This window comes from Anas acuta, chromosome 16 (genome assembly GCF_963932015.1).
Source record: "Anas acuta chromosome 16, bAnaAcu1.1, whole genome shotgun sequence".
Classification (NCBI taxonomy): domain Eukaryota; kingdom Metazoa; phylum Chordata; class Aves; order Anseriformes; family Anatidae; genus Anas; species Anas acuta.
In genome coordinates, this window is record NC_088994.1 from 17,099,226 (window position 1) to 17,118,125 (window position 18,900).

Genomic DNA, 18,900 nt, shown 5'->3' on the forward strand with positions numbered 1-18,900 from the left:
CACACTTGCCAGGCGCACCGGGGGGGGGAACCAAAGTGAGGGGGGAACCAAGTGTGCGGGGTTCGGGTTCCGGGGGGACAAATTTGCGGGGCGCACCAGGGGGAACCAAAATGAGGGGGGAACCAAGTGTGCGGGGTGCGGGTTCTGGGGGGGACACTTTTGTGGGGCGCACCGGGGGGAACTAAAATGAGGGGGGAACCAAGTGTGCGGGGTGCGGTTGCCGGGGGGACGCCCTTAGGGTTAGGGTTGGGGTTGGAGTTGGGGTTCGGGTTAGGTTAGGGTTAGGGTTAGGCCGCCCCCTGCTGGTGGAAAAGGGGTACTGCAGGCGGCCGGGGGGAGCTCATGCCCGGTGACGCCCGAGGGCGCCCCTCTGCCGCCACCTGCTGGTGGAAAACGAATACTGCAGGCGGCCGAGGGGAGCTCATGCCCGGTGCTGCCCAAGGGCGCCCCTCTGCCGCCACCTGCTGGTGGAAAAGGGGTACTGCAGGCGGCCGAGGGGAGCTCATGCCCGGTGACGCCCGAGGGCGCCCCTCTGCCGCCACCTGCTGGTGGAAAAGGGGTACTGCAGGCGGCCGGGGGGAGCTCATGCCCGGTGACGCCCGAGGGCGCCCCTCTGCCGCCACCTGCTGGTGGAAAAGGGGTACTGCAGGCGGCCGAGGGGAGCTCATGCCCGGTGACGCCCGAAGGCGCCCCTCTGCCGCCACCTGCTGGTGGGAAAAGGGGTACTGCAGGCGGCCGAGGGGAGCTCATGCCCGGTGACGCCCGAGGGCGCCCCTCTGCCGCCACCTGCTGGTGGAAAAGGGTACTGCAGGCGGCCGAGGGGAGCTCATGCCCGGTGCCGCCCGAGGGCGCCCCTCTGCCGCCACCTGCTGGTGGAAAAGGGGTACTGCAGGCGGCCGAGGGGAGCTCATGCCCGGTGACGCCGAGGGCGCCCCTCTGCCGCCACCTGCTGGTGGAAAAGGGGTACTGCAGGCGGCCGAGGGGAGCTCATGCCCGGTGACGCCCGAGGGCGCCCCTCTGCCGCCACCTGCTGGTGGAAAAGGGGTACTGCAGGCGGCCGAGGGGAGCTCATGCCCGGTGACGCTCGAGGGCGCCCCTCTGCCGCCACCTGCTGGTGGAAAAGGGGTACTGCAGGCGGCCGAGGGAAGCTCATGCCCGGTGCCGCCCGAGGGCGCCCCTCTGCCGCCACCTGCTGGTGGAAAAGGGGTACCGCAGGCGGCCGAGGGGAGCTTATGCCCGGTGACGCCCGAGGGCGCCCCTCTGCCGCCACCTGCTGGTGGAAAAGGGGTACTGCAGGCGGCCGAGGGGAGCTCATGCCCGGTGACGCCCGAAGGCGCCCCTCTGCCGCCAGCTGCTAGTGGAAAAGGAGTACTGCAGGCGGCCGAGGGGAGCTCATGCCCGGTGACGCCTGAGGGCGCCCCTCTGCCGCCAGCTGCTGGTGGAAAAGGGCTACTGCAGGCGGCCGAGGGGAGCTCATGCCCGGTGACGCCCGAGGGCGCCCCTCTGCCGCCACCTGCTGGTGGAAAAGGGGTACTGCAGGCGGCCGAGTGGAGCTCATGCCCGGTGCCGCCCGAGGGCGCCCCTCTGCCGCCACCTGCTGGTGGAAAACGAGTACTGCAGGCGGCCGAGGGGAGCTCATGCCCGGTGATGCCCGAGGGCGCCCCTCTGCCGCCACCTGCTGGTGGAAAGGCGGTACTGCAGGCGGCCGAGGAGAACTCATGCCCGGTGACGCCCGAGGGCGCCCCTCTGCCGCCTCCTGCTGGTGGAAAAGGGGTACTGCAGGCGGCCGAGGGGAGCTCATGCCCAGTGACGCTTGAGGGCGCCCCTCTGCCGCCACCTGCTGGTGGAAAAGTGGTACTGCAGGCGGCCGAGGGGAGCTCATGCCCAGTGACGCTTGAGGGCGCCCCTCTGCCGCCACCTGCTGGTGGAAAAGGGGTACTGCAGGCGGCCGAGGGAAGCTCATGCCCGGTGATGCCCGAAGGCGCCCCTCTGCCGCCACCTGCTGGTGGAAAAGGGGTTCTGCAGGCGGCCGAGGGGAGCTCATGCCCGGTGACGCCCGAGGGCGCCCCTCTGCCGCCACCTGCTGGTGGAAAACGAGTACTGCAGGCGGCCGAGGGGAGCTCATGCCCGGTGCCGCCCGAGGGCGCCCCTCTGCCGCCACCTGCTGGTGGAAAAGGGGTACTGCAGGCGGCCGAGGGGAGCTCATGCCCGGTGACGCCCAAAGGCGCCCCTCTGCCGCCACCTGCTGGTGGAAAAGGGGTACTGCAGGCGGCCGAGTGGAGCTCATGCCAAGTGACGCCCAAAGGCGCCCCTCTGCCGCCACCTGCTGGTGGAAAAGGGGTACTGCAGGCGGCCGAGGGGAGCTCATGCCCGGTGACGCCCGAGGGCGCCCCTCTGCCGCCACCTGCTGGTGGAAAAGGTGTACTGCAGGCGGCCGAGGGGAGCTCATGCCCGGTGCCGCCCGACGGCGCCCCTCTGCCGCCTCCTGCTGGTGGAAAAGGGGTACTGCAGGCGGCCGAGGGGAGCTCATGCCCGGTGCTAACATGTCCCCCCCGCACCCCCCCAGGCATCCTGGCCCTGCAGCTGCCCCCGGGGGGGCTCGACGCCGAGTTCTACAGGTGAGAACCAGTCCCCTCCGCCCCCTAAATGCGCCCCCAGACCCCCCCCCAATTTATTCCCCCCCCCCAGCGCCTGCCTCCACCTGGCCGAGATGCAGCGTCGGGTGCGGGAGGCGCTGGCGGAGCGCGAGCGGCTGCTGCGGGCACGGGTAGGACGGGGGGTGGGGCACCAAGGGGGGGGGGGCCTTGGGGCTTGGGGGGACCCCAAGGGGGGGGGGAACCAAAATGAGGGGGGAACCAAGTGTGCGGGGTGCGGGTTCCGGGGGGACACACTTGCCAGGCGCACCGGGGGGGGGAACCAAAGTGAGGGGGGAACCAAGTGTGCGGGGTTCGGGTTCCGGGGGGACAAATTTGCGGGGCGCACCAGGGGGAACCAAAATGAGGGGGGAACCAAGTGTGCGGGGTGCGGGTTCTGGGGGGGACACTTTTGTGGGGCGCACCGGGGGGAACTAAAATGAGGGGGGAACCAAGTGTGCGGGGTGCGGTTGCCGGGGGGACGCCCTTAGGGTTAGGGTTGGGGTTGGAGTTGGGGTTCGGGTTAGGTTAGGGTTAGGGTTAGGCCGCCCCCTGCTGGTGGAAAAGGGGTACTGCAGGCGGCCGAGGGGAGCTCATGCCCGGTGCTAACATGTCCCCCCCGCACCCCCCCAGGCATCCTGGCCCTGCAGCTGCCCCCGGGGGGGCTCGACGCCGAGTTCTACAGGTGAGAACCAGTCCCCTCCGCCCCCTAAATGCGCCCCCAGACCCCCCCCCAATTTATTCCCCCCCCCCAGCGCCTGCCTCCACCTGGCCGAGATGCAGCGTCGGTTGCGGGAGGCGCTGGCGGAGCGCGAGCGGCTGCTGCGGGCACGGGTAGGACGGGGGGTGGGGCACCAAGGGGGGGGGGCATGGGGCTTGGGGGGACCCCAAGGGGGGGGGAACCAAAATGAGGGGGGAACCAAGTGTGCGGGGTGCGGGTTCCGGGGGGACACACTTGCCAGGCGCACCGGGGGGGGGAACCAAAGTGAGGGGGGAACCAAGTGTGCGGGGTTCGGGTTCCGGGGGGACAAATTTGCGGGGCGCACCAGGGGGAACCAAAATGAGGGGGGAACCAAGTGTGCGGGGTGCGGGTTCTGGGGGGGACACTTTTGTGGGGCGCACCGGGGGGAACTAAAATGAGGGGGGAACCAAGTGTGCGGGGTGCGGTTGCCGGGGGGACGCCCTTAGGGTTAGGGTTGGGGTTGGAGTTGGGGTTCGGGTTAGGTTAGGGTTAGGGTTAGGCCGCCCCCTGCTGGTGGAAAAGGGGTACTGCAGGCGGCCGAGGGGAGCTCATGCCCGGTGACGCCCGAGGGCGCCCCTCTGCCGCCACCTGCTGGTGGAAAAGGGGTACTGCAGGCGGCCGAGGGGAGCTCATGCCCGGTGACGCCCGAGGGCGCCCCTCTGCCGCCACCTGCTGGTGGAAAAGGGGTACTGCAGGCGGCCGAGGGGAGCTCATGCCCGGTGACGCCCGAAGGCGCCCCTCTGCCGCCACCTGCTGGTGGAGAAGGGGTACTGCAGGCGGCCGAGGGGAGCTCATGCCCGGTGACGCCCGAGGGAGCCCCTCTGTCGCCACCTGCTGGTGGAAAAGGGGTATTGCAGGGTGCCGAGGGGAGCTCATGCCCGGTGACGCCCGAGGGCGCCCCTCTGCCGCCACCTGCTGGTGGAAAAGGGGTACTGCAGGCGGCCGAGGGGAGCTCATGCCCCGTGACGCCCGAAGGCACCACTCTGCCGCCACCTGCTGGTGGAAAAGGGGTACTGCAGGCGGCCGAGGGGAGCTCATGCCCGGTGACGCCCGAGGGCGCCCCTCTGCCGCCACCTGCTGGTGGAAAAGGGGTACTGCAGGCGGCCGAGGGGAGCTCATGCCCGGTGACTCCCGAGGGCGCCCCTCTGCCGCCACCTGCTGGTGGAAAAGGGGTACTGCAGGCGGCCGAGGGGAGCTCATGCCCGGTGACGCCCGAAGGCTCCCCTCTGCCGCCACCTGCTGGTGGAAAAGGGGTACTGCAGGCGGCCGAGGGGAGCTCATGCCCGGTGATGCCCGAGGGCGCCCTTCTGCCGCCACCTGCTGGTGGAAAACGAGTACTGCAGGCGGCCGAGGGGAGCTCATGCCCGGTGCCGCCCGAGGGCGCCCCTCTGCCTCCACCTGCTGGTGGAAAAGGGGTACTGCAGGCGGCCGAGGGGAGCTCATGCCCGGTGCCGCCCGAGGGCGTTCCTCTGCCGCCACCTGCTGGTGGAAAAGGGGTACTGCAGGCGGCCGAGGGGAGCTCAGGCCCGGTGCCGCCCAAGGGCGCCCCTCTGCCGCCACCTGCTGGTGGAAAAGGGGTACTGCAGGCGGCCGAGGGGAGCTCATGCCCGGTGCCGCCCGAGGGCGCCCCTCTGCCCCCACCTGCTGGCGGAAAAGGGGTACTGCAGGCGGCCGAGGGGAGCTCATGCCCGGTGACGCCCGAGGGAGCCCCTCTGCCGCCACCTGCTGGTGGAAAAGGGGTACTGCAGGCGGCCGAGGGGAGCTCATGCCCGGTGCTAACATGTCCCCCCCGCACCCCCCCAGGCATCCTGGCCCTGCAGCTGCCCCCGGGGGGGCTCGACGCCGAGTTCTACAGGTGAGAACCAGTCCCCTCCGCCCCCTAAATGCGCCCCCAGACCCCCCCCCAATTTATTCCCCCCCCCCAGCGCCTGCCTCCACCTGGCCGAGATGCAGCGTCGGGTGCGGGAGGCGCTGGCGGAGCGCGAGCGGCTGCTGCGGGCACGGGTAGGACGGGGGGTGGGGCACCAAGGGGGGGGGGGCCATGGGGCTTGGGGGGACCCCAAGGGGGGGGGGAACCAAAATGAGGGGGGAACCAAGTGTGCGGGGTGCGGGTTCCGGGGGGACACACTTGCCAGGCGCACCGGGGGGGGGAACCAAAGTGAGGGGGGAACCAAGTGTGCGGGGTTCGGGTTCCGGGGGGACAAATTTGCGGGGCGCACCAGGGGGAACCAAAATGAGGGGGGAACCAAGTGTGCGGGGTGCGGGTTCTGGGGGGGACACTTTTGTGGGGCGCACCGGGGGGAACTAAAATGAGGGGGGAACCAAGTGTGCGGGGTGCGGTTGCCGGGGGGACGCCCTTAGGGTTAGGGTTGGGGTTGGAGTTGGGGTTCGGGTTAGGTTAGGGTTAGGGTTAGGCCGCCCCCTGCTGGTGGAAAAGGGGTACTGCAGGCGGCCGGGGGGAGCTCATGCCCGGTGACGCCCGAGGGCGCCCCTCTGCCGCCACCTGCTGGTGGAAAACGAATACTGCAGGCGGCCGAGGGGAGCTCATGCCCGGTGCTGCCCAAGGGCGCCCCTCTGCCGCCACCTGCTGGTGGAAAAGGGGTACTGCAGGCGGCCGAGGGGAGCTCATGCCCGGTGACGCCCGAGGGCGCCCCTCTGCCGCCACCTGCTGGTGGAAAAGGGGTACTGCAGGCGGCCGGGGGGAGCTCATGCCCGGTGACGCCCGAGGGCGCCCCTCTGCCGCCACCTGCTGGTGGAAAAGGGGTACTGCAGGCGGCCGAGGGGAGCTCATGCCCGGTGACGCCCGAAGGCGCCCCTCTGCCGCCACCTGCTGGTGGAAAAGGGGTACTGCAGGCGGCCGAGGGGAGCTCATGCCCGGTGACGCCCGAGGGCGCCCCTCTGCCGCCACCTGCTGGTGGAAAAGGGGTACTGCAGGCGGCCGAGGGGAGCTCATGCCCGGTGCCGCCCGAGGGCGCCCCTCTGCCGCCACCTGCTGGTGGAAAAGGGGTACTGCAGGCGGCCGAGGGGAGCTCATGCCCGGTGCCGCCCGAGGGCGCCCCTCTGCCGCCACCTGCTGGTGGAAAAGGGGTATTGCAGGCGGCCGAGGGGAGCTCATGCCCGGTGACGCCCGAGGGCGCCCCTCTGCCGCCACCTGCTGGTGGAAAAGGGGTACTGCAGGCGGCCGAGGGGAGCTCATGCCCGGTGACGCTCGAGGGCGCCCCTCTGCCGCCACCTGCTGGTGGAAAAGGGGTACTGCAGGCGGCCGAGGGAAGCTCATGCCCGGTGCCGCCCGAGGGCGCCCCTCTGCCGCCACCTGCTGGTGGAAAAGGGGTACCGCAGGCGGCCGAGGGGAGCTTATGCCCGGTGACGCCCGAGGGCGCCCCTCTGCCGCCACCTGCTGGTGGAAAAGGGGTACTGCAGGCGGCCGAGGGGAGCTCATGCCCGGTGACGCCCAAAGGCGCCCCTCTGCCGCCACCTGCTGGTGGAAAAGGGGTACTGCAGGCGGCCGAGTGGAGCTCATGCCCGGTGACGCCCGAGGGCGCCCCTCTGCCGCCACCTGCTGGTGGAAAACGAGTACTGCAGGCGGCCGAGGGGAGCTCATGCCCGGTGATGCCCGAGGGCGCCCCTCTGCCGCCACCTGCTGGTGGAAAGGCGGTACTGCAGGCGGCCGAGGAGAACTCATGCCCGGTGACGCCCGAGGGCGCCCCTCTGCCGCCTCCTGCTGGTGGAAAAGGGGTACTGCAGGCGGCCGAGGGGAGCTCATGCCCAGTGACGCTTGAGGGCGCCCCTCTGCCGCCACCTGCTGGTGGAAAAGTGGTACTGCAGGCGGCCGAGGGGAGCTCATGCCCAGTGACGCTTGAGGGCGCCCCTCTGCCGCCACCTGCTGGTGGAAAAGGGGTACTGCAGGCGGCCGAGGGAAGCTCATGCCCGGTGATGCCCGAAGGCGCCCCTCTGCCGCCACCTGCTGGTGGAAAAGGGGTTCTGCAGGCGGCCGAGGGGAGCTCATGCCCGGTGACGCCCGAGGGCGCCCCTCTGCCGCCACCTGCTGGTGGAAAACGAGTACTGCAGGCGGCCGAGGGGAGCTCATGCCCGGTGCCGCCCGAGGGCGCCCCTCTGCCGCCACCTGCTGGTGGAAAAGGGGTACTGCAGGCGGCCGAGGGGAGCTCATGCCCGGTGACGCCCAAAGGCGCCCCTCTGCCGCCACCTGCTGGTGGAAAAGGGGTACTGCAGGCGGCCGAGTGGAGCTCATGCCAAGTGACGCCCAAAGGCGCCCCTCTGCCGCCACCTGCTGGTGGAAAAGGGGTACTGCAGGCGGCCGAGGGGAGCTCATGCCCGGTGACGCCCGAGGGCGCCCCTCTGCCGCCACCTGCTGGTGGAAAAGGTGTACTGCAGGCGGCCGAGGGGAGCTCATGCCCGGTGCCGCCCGACGGCGCCCCTCTGCCGCCTCCTGCTGGTGGAAAAGGGGTACTGCAGGCGGCCGAGGGGAGCTCATGCCCGGTGCCGCCCGAGGGCGCCCCTCTGCCGCCAGCTGCTGGTGGAAAAGGTGTACTGCAGGCGGCCGAGGGGAGCTCATGCCCGGTGCCGCCCGAGGGCGCCCCTCTGCCGCCACCTGCTGGTGGAAAAGGGGTACTGCAGGCGACCGAGGGGAGCTCATGCCCGGTGACGCCCGAGGGCGCCCCTCTGCCGCCACCTGCTGGTGGAAAAGGGGTACCGCAGGCGGCCGAGGGGAGCTCATGCCCGGTGACGCCCGAGGGCGCCCCTCTGCCGCCACCTGCTGGTGGAAAAGGGGTACTGCAGGCGGCCGAGGGGAGCTCATGCCCGGTGACGCCCGAGGGCGCCACTCTGCCGCCACCTGCTGGTGGAAAACGAGTACTGCAGGCGGCCGAGGGGAGCTCATGCCCGGTGACGCTCGAGGGCGCCCATCTGCCGCCACCTGCTGGTGGAAAACGAGTACTGCAGGCGGCCGAGGTGAGCTCATGCCCGGTGCCGCCCGAGGGCGCCCCTCTGCCGCCACCTGCTGGTGGAAAAGGGGTACTGCAGGCAGCCGAGGGGAGCTCATGCCCGGTGCCGCCCGAGGGCGCCCCTCTGCCGCCACCTGCTGGTGGAAAAGGGGTACTGCAGGCGGCCGAGGGGAGCTCATGCCCGGTGACTCCCGAGGGCGCCCCTCTGCCGCCACCTGCTGGTGGAAAAGGGGTACTGCAGGTGGCCGAGGGGAGCTCATGCCCGGTGACGCTCGAGGGCGCCCCTCTGCCGCCACCTGCTGGTGGAAAAGGGGTACTGCAGGCGGCCGAGGGGAGCTCATGCCCGGTGACGCCCGAAGGCGCCCCTCTGCCGCCACCTGCTGGTGGAAAAGGGGTACTGCAGGCGGCCGAGGGGAGCTCATGCCCGGTGAAGCCCGAGGGCACCCCTCTGCCGCCACCTGCTGGTGGAAAAGGGGTACTGCAGGCGGCCGAGGGGAGCTCATGCCCGGTGACGCCCGAGGGCGCCCCTCTGCCGCCACCTGCTGGTGGAAAAGGGGTACTGCAGGCGGCCGAGGGGATCTCATGCCCGGTGCCGCCCGAGGGCGCCCCTCTGCCGCCACCTGCTGGTGGAAAAGGGGTACTGCAGGCGGCCGAGGGGAGCTCATGCCCGGTGACGCCCGAGGGCGCCCCTCTGCCGCCACCTGCTGGAGGAAAACGAGTACTGCAGGCGGCCGAGGGGAGCTCATGCCCGGTGACGCCAGAGGGCGCCCCTCTGCCGCCACCTGCTGGTGGAAAAGGGGTACCGCAGGCGGCCGAGGGGAGCTCATGCCCGGTGACGCCCGAGGGCGCCCCTCTGCCGCCACCTGCTGGTGGAAAAGGGGTACTGCAGGCGGCCGAGGGGAGCTCATGCCCGGTGACGCCCGAGGGCGCCCCTCTGCCGCCACCTGCTGGTGGAAAACGAGTACTGCAGGCGGCCGAGGGGAGCTCATGCCCGGTGACGCCCGAGGGCGCCCCTCTGCCGCCACCTGCTGGTGGAAAACGAGTACTGCAGGCGGCCGAGGGGAGCTCATGCCCGGTGACGCCCGAGGGCGCCCCTCTGCCGCCATCTGCTGGTGGAAAAGGGGTACTGCAGGCGGCCGAGGGGAGCTCATGCCCGGTGACGCTTGAGGGCGCCCCTCTGCCGCCACCTGCTGGTGGAAAAGGGGTACTGCAGGCGGCCGAGGGGAGCTCATGCCCGGTGACGCCCGAAGGCGCCCTTCTGCCGCCACCTGCTGGTGGAAAAGTGGTTCTGCAGGCGGCCGAGGGGAGCTCATGCCCGGTGACGCTCGAGGGCGCCCCTCTGCCGCCACCTGCTGGTGGAAAAGGGGTACTGCAGGCGGCCGAGGGAAGCTCATGCCCGGTGCCGCCCGAGGGCGCCCCTCTGCCGCCACCTGCTGGTGGAAAAGGGGTACCGCAGGCGGCCGAGGGGAGCTTATGCCCGGTGACGCCCGAGGGCGCCCCTCTGCCGCCACCTGCTGGTGGAAAAGGGGTACTGCAGGCGGCCGAGGGGAGCTCATGCCCGGTGACGCCCGACGGCGCCCCTCTGCCGCCACCTATTGGTGGAAAACGAGTACTGTAGGCAGCCAGGGGCCGTGCACGCACGTTGCTTATTACGTCTTTTTTTTTTTTTGATGTGTCAACGGCAGCGGTTTTGGGGTTTCGGTCTGGGGTGTGCTGACATGTCCCCCCCGCACCCCCCCAGGCATCCTGGCCCTGCAGCTGCCCCCGGGGGGGCTCGACGCCGAGTTCTACAGGTGAGAACCAGTCCCCTCCGCCCCCTAAATGCGCCCCCAGACCCCCCCCAGCGCCTGCCTCCACCTGGCCGAGATGCAGCGTCTTGTGCGGGAGGCGCTGGCGGAGCGCGAGCGGCTGCTGCGGGCACGGGTAGGAAAGGGGGGGGGGCACCAAGGGGGGGGGGTCCATGGGGCTTGGGGGGACCCCAAGGGGGGGGGAACCAAAATGAGGGGGGAACCAAGTGTGCGGGGTGCGGGCTCCGGTGGGACACATTTGCGGGGCGCACCGGGGGGAACCAAAATGAGGGGGGAACCAAGTGTGCGGGGTTCGGGTTCCGGTGGGACACATTTGCGGGGCGCACCGGGGGGGAACCAAAACGAGGGGGGAACCAAGTGTGCGGGGTTCGGGTTCCGGTGGGACACATTTGCAGGGCGCACCGGGGGGGGGAACCAAAGTGAGGGGGGAACCAAGTGTGCGGGGTTCGGGTTCCGGTGGGACACATTTGCGGGGCGCACCGGGGGGAACCAAAGTGAGGGGGGAACCAAGTGTGCGGGGTTCGGGTTCCGGTGGGACACATTTGCGGGGCGCACCGGGGGGGAACCAAAACGAGGGGGGAACCAAGTGTGCGGGGTTCGGGTTCCGGGGGGACAAATTTGCGGTGCGCACCGGGGGAACCAAAAGGAGGGGGGAACCAAATGTGCGGGGTGCGGGTTCTGGGGGGACACTCTTCTGGGGCGCACCGGGGGGAACTAAAATGAGGGGGGAAACAAGTGTGCGGGGTGCAGTTGTCGGGGGGACGCCATTAGGGTTAGGGTTGGGGTTGGAGTTGGGGTTCGGGTTAGGTTAGGGTTAGGGTTAGGGTTAGGCCGCCCCCTGCTGGTGGAAAAGGGGTACTGCAGGCGCCCGGGGGGAGCTCATGCCCGGTGATGCCCGAGGGCGCCCCTCTGCAGCCACCTGCTGGTGGAAAACGAGTACTGCAGGCGGCCGAGGGGAGCTCGTGCCCGGTGCCGCCCGAGGGCGACCCTCTGCCGCCACCTGCTGGTGGAAAACGAGTACTGCACGCGGCCGAGGGGAGCTCATGCCCGGTGACGCCCGAGGGCGCCCCTCTGCCGCCACCTGCTGGTGGAAAAGGGGTACTGCAGGCGGCCGAGGGGAGCTCATGCCCGGTGACGCCCGAGGGCGCCCCTCTGCCGCCACCTGCTGGTGGAAAACGAGTACTGCAGGCGGCCGAGGGGAGCTCATGCCCGGTGACGCCCGAAGGCGCCCCTCTGCCGCCTCCTGCTGGTGGAAAAGGAGTTCTGCAGGCGGCCGAGGGGAGCTCATGCCCGGTGACGCTCGAGGGCGCCCCTCTGCCGCCACCTGCTGGTGGAAAAGGGGTACTGCAGGCGGCCGAGGGGAGCTCATGCCCGGTGACGCCCGAGGGCGCCCCTCTGCCGCCACCTGCTGGTGGAAAAGGGGTACTGCAGGCGGCCGAGGGGAGCTCATGCCCGGTGACGCTCGAGGGCGCCCTTCTGCCGCCACCTGCTGGTGGAAAAAGGGTTCTGCAGGCGGCCGAGGGGAGCTCATGCCCGGTGACGCCCGAGGGCGCCCCTCTGCCGCCACCTGCTGGTGGAAAAGGGGTACTGCAGGCGGCCGAGGGGAGCTCATGCCCGGTGCCGCCCGAGGGCGCCTCTCTGCCGCCACCTGCTGGTGGAAAACGAGTACTGCAGGCGGCCGAGGGGAGCTCGTGCCCGGTGCCGCCCGAGGGCGCCCCTCTGCCGCCACCTGCTGGTGGAAAAGGGGTACTGCAGGCGGCCGAGGGGAGCTCATGCCCGGTGACGCCCGAAGGCACCCCTCTGCCGCCAGCTGCTAGTGGAAAAGGGGTACTGCAGGCGGCCGAGGGGAGCTCATGCCCGGTGCCGCCCGAGGGCGCCCCTCTGCCGCCAGCTGCTGGTGGAAAAGGGGTACTGCAGGCGGCCGAGGGGAGCTCATGCCCGGTGACGCCCGAGGGCGCCCCTCTGCCGCCACCTGCTGGTGGAAAAGGGGTACTGCAGGCGGCCGAGGGGAGCTCATGCCCGGTGCCGCCCGAGGGCGCCCCTCTGCCGCCACCTGCTGGTGGAAAACAAGTACTGCAGGCGGCCGAGGGGAGCTCATGCCCGGTGCCGCCCGAGGGCGCCCCTCTGCCGCCACCTGCTGGTGGAAAAGGGGTACTGCAGGCGGCCGAGGGGAGCTCATGCCCGGTGACGCCCGAGGGCGCCCCTCTGCCGCCACCTACTGGTGGAAAACGAGTACTGTAGGCAGCCAGGGGCCGTGCACGCGCGTTGCTTATTACGTCTTTTTTTTTTTTTGATGTGTCAACGGCACTGGTTTTGGGGTTTCGGTCTGGGGTGTGCTGACATGTCCCCCCCGCACCCCCCCAGGCATCCTGGCCCTGCAGCTGCCCCCGGGGGGGCTCGACGCCGAGTTCTACAGGTGAGAACCAGTCCCCTCCGCCCCCTAAATGCGCCCCCAGACCCCCCCCAGCGCCTGCCTCCACCTGGCCGAGATGCAGCGTCTTGTGCGGGAGGCGCTGGCGGAGCGCGAGCGGCTGCTGCGGGCACGGGTAGGACGGGGGAGGGGGCACCAAGGGGGGGGGGTCCATGGGGCTTGGGGGGACCCCAAGGGGGGGGGAACCAAAATGAGGGGGGAACCAAGTGTGCGGGGTGCGGGCTCCGGTGGGACACATTTGCGGGGCGCACCGGGGGGAACCAAAGTGAGGGGGGAACCAAGTGTGCGGGGTTCGGGTTCCGGTGGGACACATTTGCGGGGCGCACCGTGGGGGAACCAAAACGAGGGGGGAACCAAGTGTGCGGGGTTCGGGTTCCGGGGGGACAAATTTGCGGTGCGCACCGGGGGGAACCAAAAGGAGGGGGGAACCAAATGTGCGGGGTGCGGGTTCTGGGGGGACACTCTTCTGGGGCGCACCGGGGGGAACTAAAATGAGGGGGGAACCAAGTGTGCGGGGTGCGGTTGTCGGGGGGACGCCATTAGGGTTAGGGTTGGGGTTGGAGTTGGGGTTCGGGTTAGGTTAGGGTTAGGGTTAGGGTTAGGGTTAGGCCGCCCCCTGCTGGTGGAAAAGGGGTACTGCAGGCGCCCGGGGGGAGCTCATGCCCGGTGATGCCCGAGGGCGCCCCTCTGCAGCCACCTGCTGGTGGAAAACGAGTACTGCAGGCGGCCGAGGGGAGCTCGTGCCCGGTGACGCCCGAAGGCGCCCCTCTGCCGCCACCTGCTGGTGGAAAACGAGTACTGCAGGCGGCCGAGGGGAGCTCATGCCCGGTGACGCCCGAAGGCGCCCCTCTGCCGCCACCTGCTGGTGGAAAAGGGGTTCTGCAGGCGGCCGAGGGGAGCTCATGCCCGGTGACGCTCGAGGGCGCCCCTCTGCCGCCACCTGCTGGTGGAAAAAGGGTACTGCAGGCGGCCGAGTGGAGCTCATGCCCGGTGCCGCCCGAGGGCGCCCCTCTGCCGCCACCTGCTGGTGGAAAACGAGTACTGCAGGCGGCCGAGGGGAGCTCATGCCCGGTGACGCCCGAGGGCGCCCCTCTGCCGCCACCTGCTGGTGGAAAAGGGGTACTGCAGGCGGCCGAGGGGAGCTCATGCCCGGTGAGGCCCGAGGGCGCCCCTCTGCCGCCACCTGCTGGTGGAAAAGGGGTACTGCAGGCGGCCGAGGGGAGCTCATGCCCGGTGACGCCCGAAGGCGCCCCTCTGCCGCCACCTGCTGGTGGAAAACGAGTACTGCAGGCGGCCGAGGAGAGCTCATGCCCGGTGACGCCCGAGGGCGCCCCTCTGCCGCCACCTGCTGGTGGAAAACGAGTACTGCAGGCGGCCAGGGTCCGTGCACGCGCGTTGCTTATTACGTCTTTTTTTTTTTTTGATGTGTAATTTCCTACGCTCCTAGATTTTTCTTCATATGTAAATGAAAGGTTCGTGCTAATTCCCGTTGAAAATATTTCATTTACTTTCTTGGTTGTATTGTCCTTTCTATGTTCAAAGCTGTGGCAAAAATACGGTAAATTTTGCTTCTAGAAACACCGCAGTTCTTTTGTCTGCACTCCACATGCTGTAAACTAGGGATAGGTGACAAATAAATAAAAAAATAAATAAAAGAACACAGCTGCTGCTCCTGCTCTCTTTCTTGTGCTTTGCCCCCTCCTCTTTCCCAGGTGATTGGGTTTGGGTGCTGGGCGGGGCCAAATGTTATACGAGCCCTAGGCGTTCTATCAGAGAGCTCCTTCTGCGTGGGCTGCTCTTTGGGGTCGGTGCTTTGTTTATTCTTCTGTTAGCTACATGCAGGGTTCTTTTCGTGGGTCAGAGTCTTGTACGATATTTTAGAGGAAACCAATCTAGTAGTACGTGCATTTATTGCATGAAGCTCTTTGGAGGTGATTAATTGTTATACCACTTTTATGGATAGGATGTCAATGTTATTTTGTGTGTTTGCTTTGTTGTTCTATGTCCCTCATGATTTTTGCAGGGTTATAGGGCAGATGCCACCAGGTCTACCCCTTTTGTTGTTTTTGTTTTGTTTGATTTATTTTTCTTATTTTCTTTTTCGGAAGGGGGTTTGGGATTTGAGCGTCCTATTTTTTGGGGTTTGGGATTTGAGCATCTTAATTTTGTGGGTGTGGGATTTGAGCGTCTTAAGTGTTTGGGTTAGGGCTTTTAGGCATAGGACTTCAGGGGTTTAGTGTGGTGGATAGTTTGGCTTAGGTCTGTAGGGGTTTCGAGGATTTTTAGGGTTAGGGCTTGCGGCTTTTTTGTGTAAGGGCGGTAAGGGCTAGGGTTACAGGGAGGGTTATAGGGAGTGCTGTTAAATGGAGTTCTCGACAACTCGGCCTCTGATTGGCCGTGCCGGCTGCCCAGGGAATGCTGGTAGGTGTAGTTTTCCGGCATAAGGCTTCCAGTAGGCTGCGTTGAGTGCCCAGAGCGTGCCGGGAAATGTAGTTCTGGGACTCCGGACTTCCGGGAGGCCATGTTGGGTGCCCAGAGCATACCGGGAAATGTAGTTCTGGGACTCCGGACTTCCGGGAGGCCATGTTGGGTGCCCAGAGCACACCGGGAAATGCAGTTCTCGGGGACTAGGGCTGGGGCTAGGGTTAGAGCTTAGGGTGAGGGTTGGGGTTAGGGTTAGGGCTAGTGAATGCTGGTTCTCTGTGTTTGCAGATGACGGTGAGCGTGTGTAAACTAATTCCAGTTGAAGAAGTTTCAGTTACTTGCTTGGTGACATTATCAGTTCAACATTAAAAGCTGCAGCAAAAGCAAAAGGGGAGTTTTGCTTCTAGAAACACCACAGGTCTCTTGTCTGCTCTTGGAATGTTTTTGAGATAAACCAGATTTTAAAAAACAAAGGAAAAAAAAATAAACACAGCTGCTTCTTTTGCTCTCTTCCTACTTTCTTGTGCTTTGCCCCTCCCCTTTCCCAGGTGATTGGGTTTGGGTGCTGGGCGGGGCTGAATGCTATATGAGCCCCAGGCATGCTATCAGAGAGCTCCTTGTGCTTGGGCTGCTCTTTGGGGTAAGTGCTTTGTTTTTCCTTCAGTCAGTTGCAGGGTTCTCTAGGCAGACTGGAGCCTATGGATTTCTGGATTTTAAGTGCTTGGAATTCACTCAGTAGCAGGATGTTTAGTAGGGGCTGCTGGCTCACTGTTTTTTTTGGGATGGTGGGATACTCTTCTGTTTTTGAGCTATGTTTTAATCTCTAGATGTATAAACCCACTTGTGTAACTCTCCAGAGGACTAAAACCAGCTTGATTGAATGCTACATATGGCTTGGCAGCGTAGATGCGGCGTTACCAAGACACTGAGCAGAGTTGTATCAGAGTCACCTCTTTCATCTGCAAAGGGTAAGTCTGCGACTACCCCTGCCGAGGCTGCTGTGTGTGCATGTCTTTTTGGCATTTGTGGAGCTCGGTTGTTTTTTTTTGTGTGTATGTTTTAACTTTCTGTTTTTCTGAGCAGTAAATAGTGTGTGTGCTGAGCGTGGTTGGCAGGAGGAGGTGGGGAGCTGCTCAGGACTGGTAGGTTTGGTTTCTAGGAGTGTGCGGCATCCTTCCTGTGTGATGCGACTGATTGTTGGGTGGGAACGTTCCAGCTCATATGTCTTAAGCAATGTAGCCTGTGTAGTGTGTGTTGTGTGGCCCGGGTGCAGCTTGCTGTGGTGTTGTGAGTGAACAATCTCAGAGCTGGTGAGCAGCTGAAGTACCGGAGCTGGGAAGAGAGAGGTCTTGCAGCAGGTACGCTGTGGCTGTGAGGTGCCTCAGAGTGTGCATTTCTCTTGTCTCTGCAGGTGCTTTGTGCAGTTGTGGAGAGGGACGGGAAATCTTCATGTCAGGAAGCTCTGAGGGAAGGTGAGAGGTGTCAGCCTGGTCATGCCTTATCCAAAGCAAAGGGAAGACGCTCAGGTGTTTCCCTGTGAGGGTCCGAGGTGAGGCTGATTGGGATAGAGGAGCAGTGTGGCAGGTGGGTGCTTGCAAGCACCGCGGTCATTGTATCCTTTTGTGTTCCCAGGTGGCGTGGGTGATGCTGGCCGCTCCTTTCAAGCTTGGACCTAATTTGCAGGTCCAGAGGCAAGTGGCCTGCTGTTTTGAAAGGATAAAAGTAAAGATGGGGTCGCTTATGTTGTTGAGGGATGGGTGCTACTGCTGGCAGCTGAATGTTTATCTTCTGCCTGTGTCTTTCCCTTGTTCAGGCTGAAATGCAGCGTGCAGTGCGCAGTGCAGGACGTCTCGACCCGAGCTGCCTCTGCAGTGACTCTGGTGTGTGATGAGCAGAGGTAACTGTTGTTTTTGGGGTGTGGTTGTCACTGCAGTTATTTTCCTACATCCAATAGAGTAAAACTCCAGTTTGCCTTTTAGAGGTGCTATAAGTGGGTAAGGAGAAGAGATGGAAGCATGTGCCACGTGGGGCAGGCAAGCGGCTGAGGTACAGGAGGGGATGAGAGTATGTGATTTTTTTCTGGGGATGGAATGGAATTGATTTTGTTGGTGTATAATCTGTTCTGCTCTTGGATTTTTCTTTCTAAGTTCAAAAAAAATAATAAAATTTGAGCTAATTCCAGTTAAGAAAGTTTCAGTTACTTGCTGGGTTGTATTGTCCTTTTAATATTCAAAGCTTCAGCGAAAGCATGGGGATTGTTGCTTTTAGAAACACCTCAGGTCTCATCTGCACTCTGCATTCTGTTGAGCTAAAGCAGATCCCCCCCAAAAAAAAGAAACAGGTAAACAAAAAAAAAAAACCAAACACACACACACAAATGAAGAACAAAATAAAACACCATTGGTAGACTTGTTCTGAATGCAACGAACATTTAATCCCTTTGTTTTCCCAGGTGGTGTGGATGATACTGGCTGCACTGTTGGAGCTTGGATTCGGAGAGGAAGAGGTGAGCAGAACTGTATGTTGCATCAGCAGTAGTCAGCATCGTGGAGAAGGTGGGCATCGTGGCCGGCGTGCTAGTGAATGCTCTTTCTCTGTTTTTGCAGCTGATGATGAGCCTTCAGTTGACTAAGATGACAAACGGTGCCTGTGCATTTCTTGAGGCGGAGGAACTTTACCATGCAGCAGCCTGAGAGCTAAGTTGGGGGGCGCCTGGTATTTGCATATCTGGGGTGGCTAATGGGAGCTGGGAGCCAGAGCAGCGTGGTGCCTGCTGGCTGAATAGACTTGGTGCCACTGTGAGGGTGGTTGAGGCTGGGTCACGTTCAGGGTGCTTGTGGCTGGGTCACCAGGCTAATAGAAGAGGCAGGATTATTTTGTAGTGTGAGTGCGTGCGCCAGGCAGGACAGTTTCCTTCTGTTCGTCTGTCTTGTAGTGTTGCTTCTACAACGTCTGTTCTGTGCTTCTCAGGTCTTGATATCCTCCTAACTTTTTACACCGGACTGACTAGACAGGGGACTTGGTAGCGGTGCTGAAGGGCCTCAATGCTTGTTTTGTCATCGTGATTCTGATTCGAGCACTTCTTGTCTTGCAGTCGCTGCTTGAACTGCAGATCTGTTTCAGGTCTTGTGCATCATATTCGGTTTGAGATCGCGTCTGTTTCCATCCTCACTCTTGCAGAAGTCATCTGGGCCACATCAGGAGCTCTTGCTTGGGAATCGAATTCCTAAGTGTGTTCTTAGGGGGTTTTCACTCCCCATCTTTCCGGTCTCTTGTCTTGAAGGCAGGCTTTTTAGGCCTCCGTCATCCCAGTTCTGGAAGCTGCTTCCAGTCGCGTGTCGTGACATTTGAGTCTCTGGTAGGGTCTGGTGCAGAGCACCTGTATCTGACTTGCTGTTGCCATAGGGCTTTCCTTTTGGGGGTCACTTTTTCTTGCGCCATGTGTTGTGTGTTTTGTTTGTAGTGTTTGTGGTGTGCCTGTGTGTGTATGTGTTTGGTCTGGAGCTGTCCTGCCTGGCAGTTAGTGATGACAGCTAACATGGCATTGCATGGGTGTACTAATACATTGTCTGGACTGTTTTGGCGAAGACATCCGGTCTGCCTCTGGGCACGTACTGAAGGGCAGCTGGCACAGTCATCTCTGTGGTGTTTGGCAGATGTTGGGCGTGGGAGATTTGAGCTGCTTGCAAGCAGCTGCTCGCATAGCACTGGAACGGTGTGCTTGAGGAGGTCTGTCGAATCTTGAAAGCTTACAGATATGGGGTTTTGAAACTTTTATTTTTATTTCTATGCTGTCCCCAGTAGAGTGTAAACCTTTGGAGGAACCTGTCACAGGAAAGAGCTCCTTCTGGAACCGTTCAGCACTCGGTAGGCAGCTCGGTGACTGGCTTGATCTACTTCT

At 64.5% G+C, this 18,900-nt stretch overlaps 1 long non-coding RNA gene across 1 annotated transcript in view; it reads left to right on the forward strand.

The window, feature by feature from the left end:
* The window catches only part of LOC137865492 (uncharacterized), a 136,445-nt gene extending 119,753 nt beyond the window's left edge, over positions 1-16,692 (forward strand). Inside the window, exons 2-3 of the long non-coding RNA XR_011101928.1 lie at positions 16,411-16,471; positions 16,632-16,692. This is a non-coding gene — a long non-coding RNA (uncharacterized lncRNA). The remainder of the gene's footprint in view (positions 1-16,410; positions 16,472-16,631) is intronic.
* The last annotated feature ends 2,208 nt before the right edge of the window (positions 16,693-18,900 follow it).